At 46.8% G+C, this 12,555-nt stretch overlaps 1 pseudogene; it reads left to right on the top strand.

Moving 5' to 3' along the window:
* Positions 1–2,515: 2,515 nt before the first annotated feature.
* On the top strand, positions 2,516–4,806 carry LOC117977173 (high mobility group protein B3-like; annotated as a pseudogene).
* The last annotated feature ends 7,749 nt before the right edge of the window (positions 4,807–12,555 follow it).

Raw genomic sequence — 12,555 nt, 5'->3', positions numbered from 1 at the left:
AAGTGCTGGGAATACAGGCGTGAGCCACCACAGCCAGCGCCCCCCACCTCCCTTTTTTTTTTTTTTTTTTTTTGAGACGGAGTTTTGCTCTTGTTGCCCAGGCTGGAGTGCAATGGTGAGATCTCAGCTCACCGCAACCTCTGCCTCCCAGGTTTAAGCGATTCTCCTGCCTCAGCCTCCCGAGTAGCTGGGATTACATGCATGTGCCACCATGCCCAGCTAATTTTATATTTTTAGTAGAGATGGGGTTTCTCCATGTTGGTCAGGCTGGTCTCAAACTCCTGACCTCAGGTGATCCGACCACTTCGGCCTCTCAAAGTGCTAGGATTACAGGCATGAGCTACCATGCCCAGCCTCCATTTTTGTTTTGTTTTGTTTTTTGTGTTTTTTGTTTGTTTGTTTGTTTTGAGACAGTGTCTCACTCTGTCGCCCAGGCTAAAGTGCAGTGGCGTGATCTCTGCTCACTGCAACCTCCATCTCCCTGGTTCAAATGATTCTCCTGCCTCAGCCTCCCGAGTAGCTGGGCTTACAGGTGCCTGACACCACACCCAGCTAATTTTTGTATTTTTAGTACAGACGGGGTTTCACCTTGTTGGCCAGGCTGGTCTCGAACTCCTGACCTCAAGTGATCTGCCCACCTTGGCTTCCCAAAGTGCTGGGATTACAGGCGTGAGCCACTGTGCCCCGCCTATGAACATACATTTTCATTTCTCTTGGATATACGCCTAGCAGTGGAATTGCTGGGTCATGTGGTAACTCTGTTTTACTTTTTGAAGAACTTCAAAGCAGCGATACTATTTGACAGTCCCCCAGCAATATATGAAGGTTCACTTTCTTTACATCCTTACTAACATTTTTTTTTGAAACGGAGTCTTGCTTTGTCACTCAGGCTGGAGTGCAATGGCTCGATTTCTGCTCACTGCAACCTCTGCCTCCCCGGTTCAAGTGATTCTCCTGCCTCAGCCTCCTGAGTAGCTGGGATTACAGGTGCACACCACCATGCCCAGCTAATTTTAAAAATATTTTTAGTAGAGACAGGGTTTCACCATGTTGGTGAACATGATGAGAACATTTCCAGGGGAAAACCATTTCCCTTCTGGCTCCCCAACTCCCCCATCTGCTGAGAGCTAGTTCTACTCAATAAAACCTTGCACTTATTCTCCAAGCCCACATGTGATCCAGTTCTTCCAGGTACAACAAGGCAAGAAACCCCAGGATACACAAATCCCTCTGTCCTTGTGGTAAGGAAGGGGGTTTAATTGAGCTGGTTAACACAAGCCGCCTATAGATGACAACCTAAAAGAGCACCCTATAACACACGCCCATTGGGGCTTCAGCTGTAAACATTCACCCCTAGACACTGCTGTGGGGTCGGAGCCCCACAGCCTGCCCATCTGTATGCTCCCCTAGAGGTTTGAGCAGCAGGGCACTGAAGAAGCAAGCCACACCCCCATTGCACACCCTTCGAGGGTTCCTGTTTCACCGTCTCTACAAAAAATTTTTAAATATTAGCCAGGTGTGGTGGTGTGTGCCTGTAGTCCTAGCTACCCAGGAGGCTGAGGTGGGAGGATCACTTGTGCCTGGGAGGTTGAGGCTGCAGTGAGCTATGATCCCAACACTGTACTCTGTCTCAAACAAACAAACAAAAATAAATACAAACGTTGTATGATTCCACTCATATGAAGTATCTAGAATAGGTAAATTCGTAGAGACAGAAATTAAAATAAATAGAGGTTACCAGAGGCTGAGGGAAGGGGAAAATGGGGAATGTTGTTTAATGGGTACAGAATGTCTGTTTGGGATGATGAAAAAGTTCTGGAAATAGGAAGTGGTGATGATTACACTACTTTGTGAATGAACTTAATGTCACTGAATTGTATACTTAAAAATAGTTAAAATGGGTGAGGTGTGGTGGCTTACGTCTGTAATCCCAGCACTTTGGGAGGCCAAGGCTGGCAGATTACCTGAGATCAGGAGTTCGAGACCAGCCTGTTCAACATGGCGAAACCCCGTCTGTACTAAAAATACAAAAATTAGCTGGGCGTGGTGGCCCGTGCCTGTAATCCCAGCTACTCGGGAGGCTGAGGCAGGAGAATCGCTTGAAACCGGGAGGCGGAGGTTGCGGTGAGCAGAGATCGCACCACTGCACTCCAGCCTGGCGACAGAGGGAGATTCTGTCTCAAAAAAAAAAATTTTTTTTTAAGTTGGCCGGGTGTGGTAGCTCACGCCTGTAATCCCAGCACTTTGGGAGGCCGAGGCAGGAGGATCACGAGGTCAGGAGATTGAGACCATCTTGGCTAGCACAGTGAAACCCCGTCTCTACGAAAAATACAAAAAATTAGCCGGGCGTGGTGGCGGGTGCCTGTAGTCCCAGCTACTCGGGAGGCTGAGGCAGAAGAATGGCGTGAACCCAGGAGGCGGAGCTTGCAGTGAGCCGAGATCGCGCTACTGCACTCCAGCCTGGGTAACAGAGCGAGACTCCCTCTCAAAAAATAAAAAATAAAAAATAAGTTAAAATGGGGCCGCCACCGCAGCGCCTGCAGAACTTTCGGGCCGCGTCGCCGCCTCCCGCTGCTTCGCCTCCCAGGGCCCTCCCTCTCCTCCCCACGCCCTTCACTCCCCTCCGCCTTCCCTCCTGCTAGGCGGCCGGGAAGGAAGAAGAAATTCAGTCAGGGTGGCTAAAGGTGACACCAAGAAACCAAAGGGAAAGATGTCTGCTTATGCCTTCTTTGTGCAGATGTGCAGAGAAGAACATAAGAAGAAAAACCCAGAGGTCCTTGTCAATTTTGCAGAATATTCCAGGAAGTGCTCCGAGAGGTAGAAGACCATGTCTGTGAAAGAGAAGTCTAAATTCAATGAAATGGCAAAGGCGGATAAAGTACACTATGATCGGGAAATGAAGGATTATGGACCAGCTAAAGGAGGCAAGAAGAAGGATCCTAATGCCCCAAAAGGCTACTGTCTGGATTCTTCCTGTTCTGTTCAGAATTCTGCCCCGAGATCAAATCCACAAACCCTGGCCTCTCTATTGGAGACGTGGCAAAAGAAAAAAAAAAGTTGGGTGAAATGTGGAATAGCTTAAATGACAGTGAAAAGCAGCCTTACTTCACTAAGGCGGCAAAGCTGAAGAAGTATGAGAAGGATATTTCTGACTATAAGGCAAAAGGAAATTTTGATGGTGCAAATGGTCCTGCTAAAGTTGCCCAGGAAAAGGTGGAAGAGGAAGATGAAGAAGAGGAGGAGGAGGAATAAAGAAACTGTTTATCTGTCAAAAATTAGTTAAAATGATAAATTTTATGCTATGTATATTTTATCCATAAAAAAGTAAAGCTAAAGAATTAGGGAGCCCCTGCCAACTGGGAAATAAAAATTAAGCAGAAGCTGGGCACAGTGGCTCACACCTGTAATCCCAGCACTTTGGGAGGTCAAGGCAAGAGGATCATTTGATCCCAGGAGTTAGAGACCTGCCTGGGCAGCATAGTGAGACCCCCCCCCCATTTCTATAATTATAGAAATAAATAAAAATGTTAAAAAATTAAGCAGAGTAAAAACAAAAAAACAAACACGATAACTAACAGTTGTATTCATTTCTTAGCTTATCTAAGAATAATTGGGAGCAAATTCCTTCAGATATTCCAAGATTGCTGGATTTACTTAGGATTCATCTATACTGTGTTGCTCATGATCTTCCCACATATTCGTGATCACTTTGACTATGGGACACTAATTGTCTTCACCTTTAGCAGAGCAAAGAGCAAATGATAGGCAAATGTTCTTGGGGGAAAAAATGGAGGAACCAAAATACCCTTTTTTGAACAGGTATAGAACTCACATCGGATTTATGTAGCTAAGCATAGAAGGTGGAGCTCAGTTCTCTGCTTCTAGTTGAGGACAGAATCAGCAGATATTGTGACAGAAGAGAATTAGATTGGTTAAGAGGAAACCTTCCTGGGAGTCCTTTTACCACTGTAGAATGAGAGGATTGGACCAGGAATATCTAACACCTCTCTACCTCTAACAGTACATGACTCTGTTTCTTAAAAAATGAATAGGAATTCACACTGGCCGCGTGCCTGTGGCTTGTGTGGCACTGTGCCAAGTGCTTTTTTAGCTTTAGCTTACTCTCACGAGCCCAGGAAATTAGTATTGCAACCCCCATTTTATATACAAGGAAATAGGCTCAGGTAACTTACATAACTTATTCAAAATACCAGAGCTAGGAAGAAGCACAACTGAGGACCAAGGCCTGGGATGTCTGACTTCAAAGGCTTATGCTCCCTCTTAGGCTATGCTACAGAGTTTTCCTTTGTGGAGATATTTGGGATGAGGAGAGAGTTGACTCTGGGCTACGGCCTGGACCACCTCCTGCTCAAAAGCAGGATGCCAGCTGGGCGCAGGGGCTCACACCTGTAATCCCAGCACTTTGGGAGGCTGAGGAGGGAGGATCACGAGGTCAGGAGTTCGAGATCAGCCTGACCAACATAGTGAAACCCCATCTCTACTAAAAATACAAAAATTAGCCAGGCGTGGTGGCACACACCTGTAATCCCAGCTACTCAGGAGGCTGAGGCAGGAGAATTGCTTGAACCTGGGAGGCGGAGGTTGCAGTGAGCTGAGATTGTGCCACTGCACTCCAGCCTGGGCAACAGAACGAGACTCTGTCTCAAAAAAAAAAAAAGCAGGATGCCTTGGAGCTGCTTCTCCCATCGTTATGTCAGAGCCAGGGACGGGGTGCTGCTGATACTGCCACTCCCCAGAAATTGAGCTGGAAACTCTGCCCATCAATCTTCAAAGCCCTTTGCAGGTGCTTACCTGCTCTTGTAAATCACAGGACCATTCATTTCCCAGGTGAAGAGGTTGCAGCCCTAAGAGAATAAAAGAGACTTGGCCAGGAAAGGACAGCACCCCTTGACAGAGGTTTTGAATCCACTTTCATCGTTTTGAATCCACTGACCTAGAATGGGAAGAAGAACAACAACAAAAAAACCAAACCAAGTTACAATGGAAAACACATTGATGTGGGTGAAGGATCTCATGCTTAGGCTTTACCAGAGGACATGCCAGAACAATTTCCCATCAGTCCTGGTCTTCTCGCCTCCAGTCCATTCCATACCTTGGTGGCCTGATTAGTACTCCCAAAGCACAACTTCAACAAGCGTACTCTCAGTTCAAGAGACAAGTTCAAACTCCACAGCTTGGTATTTGAGGCCCTCCATGGTGCACCTCTCTCTCTCTCTTTCTTTTTATTTCTTTATTTTTTTTGGAGACAGAATTTCGCCCTTGTTGCCCAGGCTAGAGTGCAATGGTGCAGTCTCAGCTCACTGCAACCTCTGCCTCCCAGGTTCAAGCAATTCTCCTGCCTCAGCCTCCCAAGTAGCTGGGATTACAGGCATATGCCACCACGTCTGGCTAATTTTTTGTTTTCAGTAGAGACAGGGTTTCACCATGTTAATCAGCCTGGTCTCAAACTCCCGACTTCAGGTGATCCACCCACCTTGGCCTCCCAAAGTGCTGGGATTACAGGAGTGAGTCACCACGCCCAGCCACGCCTGGCTAATTTTTTATCTTGTGTAGAGACGGGTTTTCACTATGTTGCCCAGGTTGGTCTTAAACTCCTGGGCTCAAGCAATTCTCCCACCTCAGCCTCCCAAAGTGCTGGGATTATAGACGTGAGCCACTGCACCTGGCCTGTAGCTCTATTTTTAACTGTTACCACTCTTGAAGAGCTCCTAATCCTTCTCACTGTTCCCTATACATGCCTCACCTTGTTCCACTACAGCAGACCTGGCAGACATGCCAGTTCTAATTTCCCTTCTTCCAGTAATAATCCCTCCCTTTTCTTTGGAGAACTCTTTGCCCTTCACTCAGAAGATAGACAGAACCCTATACCCTCCAACAGAATGTATCTTTCATGCCACAAGGATTAATTCAAGTAGCCAAGATGGCCCCATTGTAATATTCTTTGGGACTTTTCTGCTAAAGGTAGCAGGGAAGGCTGTCTCACTCTCCTCTGATCTCCCTTTTCTGGGCCTCTCTCTGGGCACCTAGCACTTTTTACCTTTTAATATGATTATTCTTATATTCTCTGTGAGACTGTCTCAACTACTGCTTTCTCCAAATGCTCAATTTTTTTTTTCTTTGAGACCTAGTCTCACTCTCTTGTCCAGGCTGGAGTACAGTGGCGCAATGTTGGCTCACTGCATCTCCGCCTCCTGGATTCTAGCAAGTCTCCTGCCTCAGCCTCTCTAGTAGCTAGGATTACCAGAGCATGCCACCATGCCCAGCTAATTTTTATATTTTTAGTAGAGACATGGTTTCGCCATGTTGGCCAGGCTGGTCTTGAACTCCTGACCTCAGGTGATCCACCCACCTCGGCCTCCCAAAGTGCTGGGATTACACATGTGAGCCATCACACCCAGCCAAAATGCTTAATTTTAACAAGCACTTACTTTCTGTCTTATATGCAGATGTTGTGTTATACTCTAGGGATACAAGTTGGATAAGACATAGTCCCTTGTTGAATGGATGGATGAATAAAAATGCTCCTCTGGGCCTCACCCAGAAATCTGCCTGATACCCACTCTAAACAAAATAAAACAACTTATCATAGGGGATTTGAACAAGGGAAAATAAAAAATATAAAGTTCAAAATCATTAACCTGGCATCCAAGACCTTCTACAATCTGATTCTAATTTTGTCTACCTACCACACTCTTAGCTCTAGCCAAACTAAAGTGTTTTGTTGTCCTAGAAAACACTATGTCTCCACTTGCATGTTTGTTTGCCCAGGCTCTGGTTTTCTCCCATGGTTTCTTTTCCTGTTTTTCTCTCCCATTTGTACCTTCCTTATTCTCCATTTCATTCCACTCTCTTTCTCTATTTTATTTTATTTTTTTTTTTTTTGAGACAGGATCTCACTTTGTCACCCAGGCTAGAGTGCAATGGTGCCATCATGGCTCACTGCAGCCTCGACCTCCTGGGCTCAAGTGATCCTCCCACCTCAGCCTCCCTAGTAGCTGGGACTACAGGCATACACCACCATGTCCCGCTAATTTTTGTATTTTTGTAGAGATGGGGTTTTGTCATGTTGCCCTGGCTGGTCTTGAACTCCTGGCCTCAAGTCATCCACCTGCCTCGGCCTCCCAAAGTACTGGGATTACAGGAATAACCACTGCACTCAACCTCTTTCCTTCACTTTTACCTCCTCTCTCTCCCCTTTTCCTTCCTTTTCACTCTCCCTGAGCTTTCTTTCAATACTTCCCTCTATCACGTCCTTACCTCTTAATTTTCCTCTCTCGTTTATTTCCTGACCTCCTTCCCTCTCCACCAGACTTGCCACTGCCCTCCATGATTGTGCACAGTCTCCTCCCTTTGTGGGCAAAAGACAGGATAAGCAATTGTAAGTAAGACAGCTTTTAGATCTCATCACAAGAAGCCCTCAGAGTGGGGTGGAAAGAAGAGGGGGAGAAACGGAAGGGGAAGAGATCTTGGTGGCAGAGAAGAAGCTGCCTGGAGACTGCAGGTGAATCCATGGAAGGCATCCTGCCAGTTATTTACCTCCAACCCACCCCCAGCTTTCCTTTCCTCTTTCTGATCAAAGAATTGGGAAAAATTAGAACTGCAAAAATCCTTAACATTTATTTACTCCACCTCCATGGTTTCGCAGCTGGGAAACTGAAGCATAGAAAAGGGAAACAACTAGCTAATGTCACCCAGCAAGTCAGTAGCTCAGCAGAAATGGAATCCCAGGCTTCCTGCCCCCCAGACCAGTTAAGTGTCCTTTCACCTATACAACACTTTTTTTGAGACGGAGTCTCACTCTTGTCGCCCAGGCTGGAGTGAAATGGCGCCATCTTGGTTCACTGCAACCTCTGCCTTCCGGGTTCAAGCGATTCTCCTTCCTCAGCCTCCTGAGGAGCTGGGATTACAGGCGCCCGCCACCATGCCCGGCTAATTTTTGTATTTTTAGTAGAGATGGGGTTTCACCATATTGGCCAGGCTGGTCTCAAACCCCTGACCTCAAGTGATCTGCTTGCCTCAGCCTCCCAAAGTGCTGGGATTACAAGCATGAGCCACCATGCCCAGCCTATACCACACTCTTAAACCTTCTTTCCTCTTGTTCCTAGTTCTTCCCCACTTACTGAACTCCTACTCCACCAGGTTTGGGATTATGTCTAAGGATTCCCAATCCCCCCCCTAGTGAGTATAGGAGCCAGTGAAGTAGGGACAGAAGGGACAAACCACATCACTTCTAGCCTAAATCTTCGGCGCTTATTGAGTGGTGGCAGGGGATGGTGAAATGTCAATCTTGCCTGTAAGGGGCCAGTCTCCTCTTTGGAAAGCCCTGTTATAAGTGATCTGTATTGAGTTAGGGGATGCTGTGTTTCAGCTGGCCATCCTGCCAGGACCCCTCCTCACCCTTCCAGCCTAGCAGGCTGCCTAGAGACCCTATCTTACCCCGCCAGCTGCAGACTTAAAGCAGAGGCCACCCAGGCACAGGATGGTCCGTGGCTGCGGGAGGAGGTTGCTCGAGGCAGAGGGGAGGAAACGGTTTCCAGCAGCTCCGCTTTCAGTCTGCTCCTCCACTCTACAAAGGGCCACTGTCTGAGCACAGAGGGACCCTGGAGGGAGGCCTCCCAAGGTGCTCGGCAACAGGGCCGGGTTTCATCACACTGGGCCTCCAGGCCAAGTAAACATCAGAGTAGAAACAGGCCCAGCAGTTTCTGCAGACCAGCTCCTGGCTCCAGGCGGGCTCAGTGGCATCCTCACCCAGGGCTTTCCTGAGACAATAAGGAGGGCTAAGGTCATTGGCCCAATTTTATAGCTGCAGAAATAGAGAATGAGGAATGAGCTCTATCCAAGTTAATTTCCCATTACCCAAGAAGCAGACAAACATCCTACGTCCCTCTTAAGGAGCAGTTTTTTACAATAACTTTTTTTTTTTTTGAGATGGAGTCTCACTCTGTCACCCAGGCTGGAGTGCAGTGGTGCTATCTCAGCTCACTGCAACCTCTGCCTCCCAGGTTCAAGCAATTCTCCTACCTCAGCCTCCCGAGTAGCTGGGACTACAGGCATGCACCACCACCACACCCAGCTAATTTTTGTATTTTTTAAAGTAGAGATGGCATTTTGCCATATTGGCCAGGATGGTGTCAAACTTCTGACCTCAAGTGATCCGCCTGCCTTGACATCCCAAAGTGCTGGGATTACAGGTGTAAGCCACTGCGCCCAGCCACAAGAACTTTTTTAACTAGTTCAGAGGGAGACAGCTCTGTGAGCTGAAGTAATCAGGGAAGACTTCCTGAAGGAAGTATGATTTAAGCTTAGCTTCCATGTTTAGGTAGAATCTCCACAATAAATGGACAGGAAAGAGAAAGGCATTTCAGGCAGAGAGTATGGCATTTGGAAAGCAGGAGCATTTGGAGTCAATAAAGAGAACTATCTGGCTAAGGTAGAGGATTCACATAGAAGAAAAGGGTGGCAAATAAGGCTGGAAATTTGGTTGGGAGTTAAACCACAGCTAGTTTTTTGTGGGTTTTTTTTTTTGAGACAGAGCGAGACTCTGAGCTCACTGCAACCTCTGCCTCCCGGGTTCAAGCAATTTTTGTGCCCCAGCCTCCCGAGTAGCTGGGATTATAGATGTGCACTACCACACGCAGCTAATTTTTGTATTTTTAGTAGAGACAGGGTTTTACTATGTTAGTCAGGCTGGTCTCAAACTCCTGACCTCAAGTGATCGCCCACCTTGGCCTCAGAGTGTTGGGATTACAGGCATAAGCCACTGTGCTTGGCCTAGACCACAGCTAGTCTTAATAGCCAGGTTGAGGAGTCACGGGCAGAGCAGTGATGGAATGACAGCAGAATTTTAGAAAACTTAGGATGGTGTAAAAGAGGCCCTAGATTGAACCCTGTTGATAACCTTGGACTGGTTATGGCATCTTTTGGGGGCTTAGTTTCTTCATCGTTAAAACAGTTGCACTAGAAAATCTGAAGCCCCTTTACATCTCTAAAATGCAAAGATTCTCTGATGGGGAAACATGGATCATATAGAATGAAGAAGGGAGACCGAGAGGCTAGGAGGACAGTCTGGAGGCTATGGCCAGCCTCTAGATATCTCTGGGCTGCATTTCTGCAGTGAATCATCTGCCCAGAGCTGCAGAAAGGCTATCACCACCACCGCCACCACTGCTAGGCATTGTGCTAAGTACTGCCCCCTTTTTTAAAAAATTTCATTTTTGTGAATAGAAAATGCATGCACATACTGCAAAATCTAAAAGTCATAAAAGGGTGTATGTATGGTAAAAATGTTTCCCTTCTCCTGTTTCCAGCCACCCATTTCTTCTCCCACTGTTACCAGTTCCTTGAGTATCCTTTCAGATGTACATGAGCCTATATCTGTATAAAGATTTTATAGGCTGGGCACGGTGGCTCACTCCTGTAATCCCAGCACTCTGGGAGGCCGAGGCGGGCGGGTTACCTGAGGTTGAGAGTTCAGGACTAGCCTGACCGACATGGAGAAACCCCGTCTCTACTAAAAAAATACAAAATGAGCCGGGCGTGGTAGTGCATGACTGTAATCCCAGCTGCTTGGGAGGTTGAGGCAGGAGAATCACTTGAACCCAGGGGGCAGAAGTTGTGGTGAGCCGAGTTCGCGCCATTGCACTCCAGCCTGGGGAACAAGAGTAAAACTCTGTCTCAAAAAAAAAAAAAGATTTTATAAAGATTTTTTTTTTTTTTTTTTTTTTACAGAAATGAGTGCATTGGCTGGGCGCAGTGGCTCATGCCTGTAATCCCAACACTTTGAGAGGCCAAGGCAGGTGGATCATCTGAGGTCAGGAGTTTGAAATCAGCCTGGCCAACATGGCAAAACGCCATCTCTGCTAAAAATACAAAATTTCGCTGTGTGCCGTGGTGCACGCCTGTAATCCCAGCTACTTGGGAAGCTGAGGCAGAATTGCTTGAATCCGGGAGGCAGAGGTTATAGTGAGCCAAGATCGTGCCACTGCACTCCATCCTGGGCAACAGAGCGAGACTCCATCTCAAAAATAAATAAATAAATAAATAGCGTGTTTATAAACAACAAATTAATGAATATCCCTTACACTTGTCTTTCAGCATATGCAGAAATATGTCCACAGGGCCGGGCACAGTGGCTCATGCCTGTAATCCCAGCACTTTGGGAGGCCGAGGCAGGTGGATCACCTGAGGTCAGGAGTTCGAGACCAGCCTGGCCAACATGGTGAAACCCCCATCTCTACTAAAAATACAAAATTAGCCGGGCGTGATGGAGGGTGCCTGTAATCCCAGCTACTTGGGAAGCTGAAGCAGGAGAATTGCTTGAGCCCGGGAGGCAGAGGTTGCAGTGAGCCAAGCCTGTGCCATTGCACTCCAGCCTGGGTGAAAAGAGCGAAACTGTCTCAAAAAAAAAAAAAAAAGAAAAGAAAAGAAAGAAAGAAAAGAAATATGTCCACAGGATATGTTCCTAGAGCTGAAATTGTGCGCTAATCTTTTCACGTGATGTAATATGTACAACAATGGTTTAGGGTAATCATAATTATACCAATTATGCAAATGAGAAAATTAAAGCACAGAAAGATTCAATAACTTGGTCAAAGTCACACAGCTCTTATGTAGTAGCATTGAGATTCTGATATGGACAGTGTGATACTAGAGCCAACACAATTAATTATTCCACCAGTGGTTCTCAGACTTTAGCACGACTTTGTCCTGGTTCTCAGGACATCAGCAAGACCTGGAGGCTTGTTAAAACATAGATCACTGTGCCCTACACTAAAATAGTTTCTGATTCAGTCCATCTGAGGTAGGGCCCGATAATTTTTTTTTTTTTTTTTTTTTTTGAGATGGAGTCTCGCTCTGTCATCCAGGCTGGAGTGCAGTGGCGCAATCTCGGTTCACTGCAAGCTCCGCCTCCCAGGTTCACGCCATTCTCCTGTCTGAGTCTCCCAAGTATCTGGGACTACAGGCGCCTGCCACTACGCCTGGCTAATTTTTTTGTATTTTTAATACAGACAGGGTTTCACTGTGTTAGCCAGGATGGTCTCGATCTCCTGACCTGAGAATTTGTATTTTAATAAGTTCCCAGGTGGTCCAGATACTGCTCATCCAAGGACCACAATTTCAGGACCACTGTACTCTACTAGCTCTCCCATTTTAGCTGTGCAGCTAGCTCAGAAAGAAAGCAGTTGGTACCCAGCATGTGGCTTTGACAGGACCAGAGTTGAGAGGCACTGGAGAGGTTTCCTGGATCCCATAAGGCTATCCTCCATGAGGACAGAGTGAGTCTGGCACAGTGCCTGGCACATGGTACTCAATAAATATTTGTTGAATAAATGAATAAATAAATGAGGTACAAATGCTCCATGCAACTTGTTGCTGCCTCTTTTTCCCAGCACCCCAGGAGTCCCCTGCCCCCGGGAAGCCCCACTGCCCACACTGGCTGAGATCCAAATCCATGTTATGAAAGCCCTTGGGAGTGAAGCTGTTCATTTCCTCCCATTCCTCCCATGGCCTATAATGAAATCAACGAGGCAGCCA

Source organism: Pan paniscus, chromosome 21, assembly GCF_029289425.2.
Source record: "Pan paniscus chromosome 21, NHGRI_mPanPan1-v2.0_pri, whole genome shotgun sequence".
NCBI lineage: Eukaryota > Metazoa > Chordata > Mammalia > Primates > Hominidae > Pan > Pan paniscus.
The sequence above is the reverse complement of the archived record's forward strand: the minus strand, read 5'-3'. Positions and strand labels throughout refer to the sequence as shown.